The sequence below is a fragment of the Sparus aurata genome, chromosome 21 (genome assembly GCF_900880675.1).
Source record: "Sparus aurata chromosome 21, fSpaAur1.1, whole genome shotgun sequence".
In the NCBI taxonomy this organism is placed as follows: domain Eukaryota; kingdom Metazoa; phylum Chordata; class Actinopteri; order Spariformes; family Sparidae; genus Sparus; species Sparus aurata.
The window spans coordinates 29002062-29010817 of record NC_044207.1 but is presented as its reverse complement, the minus strand read 5'-3'; the positions used below and the strand labels follow the sequence as shown (position 1 = coordinate 29010817).

General features: G+C 45.3%; 1 non-coding gene across 1 annotated transcript; it reads left to right on the top strand.

Annotated features, from left to right (window-relative positions):
- Positions 1–7331: 7331 nt before the first annotated feature.
- On the top strand, positions 7332–7413 carry trnas-cga (transfer RNA serine (anticodon CGA)). Its single transcript has one exon. It is a non-coding gene; the product is annotated as a tRNA-Ser (tRNA).
- Positions 7414–8756: the final 1343 nt, after the last annotated feature.

The window sequence follows — 8756 nt, the reverse complement described above, 5'->3', positions numbered from 1 at the left end:
GCTGCATCTATGGCATGTGCTTTAACCACTCGACTCGACTCGACCTGCGCGCCTAATACATATACATTTGATTTATCCATCTGCTGAACACCAGACAGATGACAGTGGACTTTAGTGAGATGAGTATAATGTTTTTAAATTGAATACAACATCAATTCTTTACATGACTCGATCTAAGATAGTTTTAAGATAGTTGTTATGTAACCACAACCGAACCCTTTGGCCTGACTGTAACAAACTTCACTTTTAAAGGCTTTCCTTGCTGCAAGTTGGCCATTTTTTCCTTCTGCGGTAAGACTATTGTGTCCAAGTAATATCGTTGTCTCTCATGATCTGTTTTTTTTTTTTCCAAAGCTCTGTTTATTAAATCTGATGTGAAAATGCTGCTGCACTGTTGCACGAATGCTACAGAGTATTAAACCTCATTTTGCTGAAAACCACATGGCTCCTCATGTAGCTCTGCAGTTGCATAATTAGCTGGGAATCAAATCGACAACATTACAGCATGTTGCTCGCGCTTGACATAACAGCAACCTTCAGCGAAGCCAAGTCAGCCACTGAACCGAAAAGAAGAGGGGGAAGAAAAACAACTATCAGGGCTGAAATTGGGTCAAGTGGAGACTGTTGAGCAGGTCTCCAGATGCGAGGGGGGGGATTCGCTGCCCCAGCCTTTGCTCCTGACACTGAAGGGTCGACCCTGCAGCATGTAGCTCCAATGAAAACCACGTGTTGCCCGGGCAGGAGGTTCACTACTGAAACCAGATGTGCACCAGCTCAGGTGTCATTCACTTTGTGATCCATCCCCCCCCCCATCAGACTGACTCACAGCCAAGTGTTCAGTCAGTTTCGTCTCACTGAGCCGCGTCACTGCCAACGCCACAAGACAAATTCCTGCACTTACGACTTGGCAAACACAGTCATTAATGAAGGGCATGTAGCATATTCAAATTGCTCTATGTTTTTCCCATCTATAGTGGGGTAATTTGAATGTTGGCATGGCTTCACTCCCAACGTATGTCCTCCTTATTAAAACTCCCCCCGAGGCGTAACGTCATGTGATTTGCATGTTTTGCAGTTTTTTTTCCAGTTGGTTTGGAATAAACAGGACAAAAAAAAATGCAGTAAAACTGACAGAAACTGAACAACAGCAAACTCAGAAAGCATCGCTATGAGAAGTTTGATTTTAGAATTATCTTTAAGCAGTTGTTCTTTGACTTATGCACTTCTCAGTTTTAATTTCTGATACGTCTGCCAGTTCATTTGTACAGTAAACAAACCATTTAAAGTTAGATTCATGAAACCGACCTTGTTGCTCTGCACCCACCTGTTTTTCCAACCTATGGGAGCGTTGGAGTTTGGTATAAATAAAGTTTGAGCGTGACTAATCTGGTCATAGAACTCCTTTAGTTGGTTGAGTTGGTTGCTTAGTTTCCTTGAGCAATATGCACAGCCTCAAATCACTTCTGATGTATTTGCATACATCACAATGGCATCTCCAGACTAGTTCACAAAAATGCGCGTTATTCTGAAACCTGACGATTCATTTTCCATTTTCCATGGGGTGTCATCAACGAGCGCCGACCAGAATGCAGATATTGAAAAGTGAATGTCATCTCCAATGAATCCCAGTAAGAAAAATGCGAGTTGGCTCGGTTCTGGGTCTGTTTTCAAGTAGGAAAATAATGACAGCCAGGTCCAAACGCTCTCAAATTACAGTGAAACAGAAGACTAAAATCAGTTTCTGAAAACATTTTTGCCCAAGACGTACACAGTAACATGATCTTAGTTCAGATTTGATCAGCACTGATGACAGTTTGACAGTTTAAATTGAGTATGTGAGCCCGTACTGGTTCCCCGAAGCACCCATCTAGTTTAAAGAGCATGACGAGTCCTAGTCGGGGGATGGTCGGCATCGGATGGGTCATATACAGTAAATAAATTGCGTTGCATGGCTGTTGGAAAAACTGCAGTTTCCCACTTCAGGACTGTTTGAGTCTCAGTTGCACAAAGCAGAAATTAAAAGGTCAGGAGGAGAGAGTTCAACAGTGCACTCGGGGGAACGAGGTTAGAACTCTAATATGAGGTCGGTTCTGATAAAAGTCAAAGACACAAACGATACCACAGATCCGTAACGACCTGAAGCTGACTGGTAACTGATCCTCAAAGGGAATATCCAGCAGCAAAGCATGAAGGATTATTGCTGCGTGGGTCTGGGTCATTAGTCCTGTAATTTGACTATGTGATGGATATGGAGCACATTTATTACCGGGCCCGCTGCGAGCCTGGAAATGTTATGCAACTTTTGGCCAAACGGTCCTCTCGTCTCTTCCGTCTTTTGCTCTATTCGATAGTCGTCGTGGCTGTTTCAAGCCATTACCTCTCAAGTCCCATAAACCTTTAAAATCACACTCAGATAAACCCTGAAGTCATTTTCGCAAAGAGGGAAAGAAGTTTTTTTTTTCTGAAGAGCGCTTGGACTTCTCTGCTCATCTTATCTCTAACAGACCACGCCGTGATGTCACAGCAGGTGTTTTCTATTAGCTGTCAGAGCAAAACATCTGCAGTGACATCACCGGCTGGGTGTGTGGGTTGAATGTCTCAAACAATAGAAAACAGATTCAAGCATTCATGATTCACTGGTGATTTAACGATAAAGTAGACGCATCATCTTTCATCTTAAGTGGTTGTCTCCGCCTTTGAGTTTCACGCTTGTGACTGGAGCGCTGTGAACAGGACTGTGTGGCTTTTATTGTGCGATGCTTTGAATGATTTATGACAATTACACGACTTACGTAAGTTTATTTTGGTTACTCAGCGTAGTTGTTTTAAGACAAAAACACTCTGTGCGTTAACATAACCACATCTGTTTGACATCAATGTTCAACGTTAACAACAGTCCAAAAGTCGTGATGTGTCATAATATGTGAACTGTTTGTAAGCAAGCTTTATTTTGAAAGTCTAAGCAGCCAGCAGACATAATGCATATTACAGTGGAGTCCTCCATGTGCAGCACTGTTAGAGCTTCATATTTTAAAGATATTTATAAGAAGTGTTTAGTGCTAATTTACAAATGTTAGCATGCTAACATGCTAAATGAATAGTGATCTTAAACTTTTTATCTTTTTCCTCTCTTGCAGTTGCATTCTCAGCCTTCTGAGCTCTAGTTCTTCTGTTGTCGCCAGTCCAACTACAAGCGATTTGATCGGGATTAAAAACGATTTAAATTCAGTCAACAAATCTGATTCTGTAAACAGATTTGGACCTCCAACCCAGTAACCCCACCGATGGGGACAAAGCAAGACAAGGAGGAAGTATCCTCGGGGATGAAACTGATTTATAGTGTCCAGACGTGTATTTACAAAAAGACTTATAGAGTCTTAAATACAATTTACACAGGCCTAGTGTTAAGCATTGCGTCAGGGCAGTGTGGCTCTTTGCCACGCATTGTTCACCAGCCAGGTTATTTCAACATCACAACAGATAACATAATCTGATCTGCAGCGAGAGACCACAAACCAGAACGATTACAGAACCCTCTTGTCTTTTTTCCCCTCCCCTCGGTTTCTGTCGTTCCTGCTCTTTCCCTCTGCACAGGCAGATTGCCCTCCTCTTGAAGCTCGTCCCCCAAAGACCCAAAGACCCGAGGCATAAATTGAGTGGAAATTTTCTTTCAGAGAGCGGAGGGGGGGAGGGGATGTGGGTCAGGTGAGTGTGTGTGTGTGTGTGTCTCTCGGTGTGTATATGCCCTGGGCCTGTTACGTAATACATCTCCAGCAGGTTAGAACAGTGCAGAGATGAACACCCTGCAAATATGACACCTTTTGGCCGAGGCCCCAAATCCCTCACACACTCACAAACACACCTCTGCACCTCCTCCTCTTTGGCCCACAACCTCCAGGCACCACCACCACCACCACCACCACCTCCTCGTCTCTCTACCAACTGTCTTTTTTTTTGGCGGGGGAGAGAGAAAAAAAACTGTTCAAGATTTTAAGTGAAACCAGGAAAACCAGGGCTGGAATCTGAGCTTACGTGCTGCTTCCTTTGGCAGGATTTCAACATTTGCAAAACGTTTGTTGCCCTGCCAGCTGTTGACCTGAACCGGTCACGGGGAATACCCCTCCACTTCATGCACAGACATTTAAAGTTTGAGGATTTAATGAATCAGGAGAGGCCGTTTCCACGTAATGCAAACTTTCACCCAGACATTGTATAAGTGATCCTGTGTGGAATGTGGACCATGAGAAAGCCGGTTGTATTTTTCTTAGATGTAAGTGGAGGCGGGAGGGGGGTTACTTCATAGCACATTTTTCACCAGCGGTAGCGCTTTTTTTTTTTTTTTTTTTGTTTTATCCCCGACATGTGCTTTTGTTGCATAATACGCCGCCTCAAAGGAAAACACAACTTGCCTCGCAGTGTTGATTCGGGGTGCGAATATGGAAAACATATGGCGCCGTCGCAAAGCCACTGTGCGGCTGCTCTTGTTTGTTTGGTCGCATCCTCGGCGAGGGACGCACAGATGGGACGCGTCACTCGGAGTGACTGGCTTTTTGCAGCTGCCGGTGCCGAGAATTTACATTCAGGAGAGGGAAAAAATGCAGAAAAGGGGCATCATTAGGAGCGAGCCGCAGCTGAGGAGCTGGTGGAGACGAGCGCCACCGTCAAGCTGTCTGCTAACGAGACACAGAAATTTACATCTGAGGGCGTTTAGCTGACAGTCTTATCTGGAGAGAGTTACGGGGAGGAGCTCGCAGTCTCACTCAAAGACACTTCGTGGCTGTTAATGGACAGATCGGCTGTTGTAAGAGTTTGAACTTGTGACCCCTCACATGCAGGGAAAGCCCCTCTTAACCTTTTAAATCGCTCTGCCTTTGCAGTTCAGACCACGGATTTTCCAGGCCTTGTACATTTTTGAACATTAGCAAGTTTGAGAGCGGTACCGCAAGGTCGAGACTGGTTTTGAAAGGAAGTGGATGACCTGTAGAGGAGAAAGGCCTGAAGGTAGTGAAGCCAAATACTTCTGATGCTGACTGAAATGTGTCTGTGGCACCTACGATTGAAAGGTGTAGTGAGAGCTGGCTTTGAATGTCCTGTCTTGTCTGCTTATTCTTTAATCACACATGGCCTGGTGTAAATTTACATTTTTAGATTCTGAAATAAAAAACAGCTCAAAGGGCATTACAACACATTCACACACTGATGGCAGAGGCTGCCATGTAGACCGCAAGGAGCAATTTGAGGTTCAGTTGCTTTGTCTCAATTCAGGGTCTGCATCCTTGGAAAGACCCGATCTTGCCCCCCCTCGTGGCAAAATCGCTGAAAAACGCACGCTAAAGTGCTCTCCTTGGAGCCAAAACGTGCGCTAAAGTGCCTTCTTGGGAGCCAAAACGCGCGCTAAAGTGCCCTTCTTTTCGCCCCTGCCCTTCAAAAAGTCTGTGCATGCCACTGCTTTGGAGCATTTCCTGGTTGTGTTACCAGATGTTTTACCCTTACGTCACTATTTCTGCCGCCCAGGCCCGCGAAAGTGACGATCTACGCCACGCGACGTCGCCATTTTCTCTCTTTCTTTCTTCTTTTTTGGGCGTGCAAAGAATCTTGGGATATGTGAGGCCGCGAAGGGTAGTAGCGGTGCTTCCTCCAAAAACAGGGAAAAGTATTGAACCAGCAACCTTCTGATTACTGAGCAAGCAGCTTTATCTACTGAGCTACAGGTGGAGGTACAGTGATATGAAGGAAAGAGCTGTGATGTGTTACTCTTCCTAAACTCAGTTATTGTTTGCTAATCAATCGTATTTTTACTTGAGTTACATTCATTTGTACATTTTACACACAATTGGCATCAAATCATGAAATGTGTGTTTTCATGCATGCTTGCAGATCGATTGCCTGACTTCTCCTGATGAACTCCAACACTGCAACCCTGTCCAGTGCACTCGTGGAGAGGCTGCTGACCCGGGGCAGTCAGGTGCCGACTCTGAGAGACTTCATGTTGCTTTCATGTGATAAACACATCAAATATGGTGCAGAGGTCAATATAAAGCCATGGTTTGGTGAACTAGCAACTTGAAATTACATGTCCATACTGTACTTTATACGCTATGTGTTTTCAATCAGTTCTCTGCAGAAATATGTCTAAATTTTAACCAATTGTATCATAAAATGCTCCTCAAACTATCTCTCCCACTGTGCATAACAACTCAGAATACAGGTATGGTATTCAAACGATTACCGAGCGTCCCGACCTCTTGACCCCCGGCACGGACGAACAGCGGTGGCTCTTTGAAACGCCAGCTTCAAAGTCAATTCCCGTCTGCTGAGGTGTGAATTATGTGAAACAGCACCACCCACCAGCCTTCCACCCTCCATCCTCCACAGCAGCGGCGGCGCCGGGGTGCCTCCGACCAGATGTTGGCCAGCACTAACACCAGAGGTCAAAGGTCACTGGTTGATGGTGGGGGTCCAGACCATGTAGCACTTCATCAGCTGGAGGTAAACAGACCGCGCCCTCCTCTGACCTTGCGTGGTTTGAATTAGGGCCGCCGTGATGGAGGTCCGCTAATTGAATTCTGCCACCGCTAATAAAGAACAGCTGATCGATATTTTTAGGAGGTGATTTGTTCACCGCTAAGATCTCATTGATCGTGTTTGTCTTATCGGCTTCTTTATTTTTACGGCATTATCTCGAGTATCTTTTCAGATATTAGCTCATAACCTGGTTAGGATCATATTACTACTTTTAGTATCACTGTCATCCATAAACTGACTGATGATTGACTTCACGTCGCTTACGGAGAGGCACTAAAAAATTAGATTGTGCAGAAAAAAGCTCTTCAGATTTCTCCGTGTTCCTGCTCATTTTTTAACCTACGCCTGTTAAATATTGATCAATCCAGGCTGAGGAGGTGAAAGTGAAAAGAAAAACTTCAAAAGTATGTCATCATACTGCAAACATTTGTTAGAAATGTGGGTGTAAGTGTTGACCAAGGTCCAGCGATCGTGATATCCGGTTGTTAAAGGATACTGGTGTTATATTCTGGTCACCCTTCAACTAATCCGATGAAAAGACCACAATGGACAAGGTGTTAGTGTGTCTCCTAATAGTTTCTCAGACTTCTTCACCCCTGCACATCATCTGTGGCATTGACCTGAACAGAAGACACAAATGTCAGGCTTCCACAACAGGTTTCAAACACAGCAGCTTTACCACTTAAGAAAATGTCAGTGATTTCTCCTCGAGCAGGAGTCAATTGCACCTGTTTCAGGGGGGACTAGTTTTTTTTTTAGGAGTGGATTAATCTGCTCTGGTGAGTATGTCAGGATGACAACATGAGGCTGTGATGGCCGAGAGGTTAAGGCGTTGGACTCGAAATCCAATGGGGTTTCCCCGCGCAGGTTCGAACCCTGCTCACAGCGTCTTGTTTTTGGAAGGTCGTCGGTTCGATTCCCCTGGTGTGCATGTTAAAGTGTCTTTGAGCAACATGCTGAACCCCAAACTGCTTTTAATTAGTTCCTATTTTAGTAATGACGGTGGAAAGTTACTGTTGTCTTGGTGGTGTTTTTTTTGACATTTTGGGGCAAATATTGACTGTGGATGTTTTATGTTTTTCTCTTGTACACCTCAGAGCTTTTCCACTGTGCCTGCATATCTTTGGTTATGTTCACCGTCAGTGTGTATGTACACTGTACAGCTGTGTCAGCGACTGTGTCCGCCCATGTGTTTTGTGCGACTGTGTGTTACCATGTTACCAGATGATGCATGCACTCCTGGAATGTGCGTCTACCCTTTTCCCAACATATTGAGAGTGACACGCGTAAGCTGTAAGCAGATCTGAGCTACAAGATGCAAAATTTATTAGCCATTTATTTTGCCATTTACACCAGATAACGCCCCATAAACTCTCACGGGGGCGGCCGATCCTTCCGCAGTCGTCATAATCAAAAGCCGGTTGCTCGCTCTCATCCATCCATCTCGGCGCTCCATTCGGGGCTAACATCATTACTATTCATCATCAGTATTCACACCTGTCCAAATCCATAACCTCATTGCCTGGAGGGGGGAAAAGAAAGGAAGAGAAAGTCATCGCCATCTCGCCGAGAAGGGAAGAATCCAATTCCCCTCCGCCTGCGTTTCCTACATGCATTTGTCATACATCAACCAGACAAGTCAACTCCCTCTTCTCCTCGCACGCAGTTCCTCCCTGACCCCGGCTAGCTTTGTCCTGACTCATAAAGACGGCTAAATGAAAACCATCCCCGACCCCCCCCACCCTCCCCCCTTTCTGTCGCTCTTGTCTCTCTGCAACCGAAACTCATTTCCTCTGCCCAGTGTATCAGCGGGAACAAACACACACAATATTATCGAAAGTCAAAGTCAGGAAGGCCCGTCCGCCTCCCTCCGATCGCCTCAGACAAATAGTGTACATTTCTCAAGGAATCCCCTGAATGTGGGGAGTGGACCTGCAGATGTTGGGAGAGCTGTCATTCCTCCAAACCCCCACACCCAACACTCCCAAATGCCCCCTCCACCCACTCCATGTTTCCCATTTGCCTTTGTGTTTTGCGGCGTGAATGCACAAACAGATGCAGGAAGGCACACATGCACAACGGCACTCCAACAGCCGGGTATGAGTACACACACACACACACAAACACACAAACGTGGTCACTGGTCATGGTTATATTCCCTCTCTGTTGTTGGCGTGTGTGTGTGTCTGAAACTCATGCAGGTATTTGCTCGGTGCTGTGTGATTTTCACC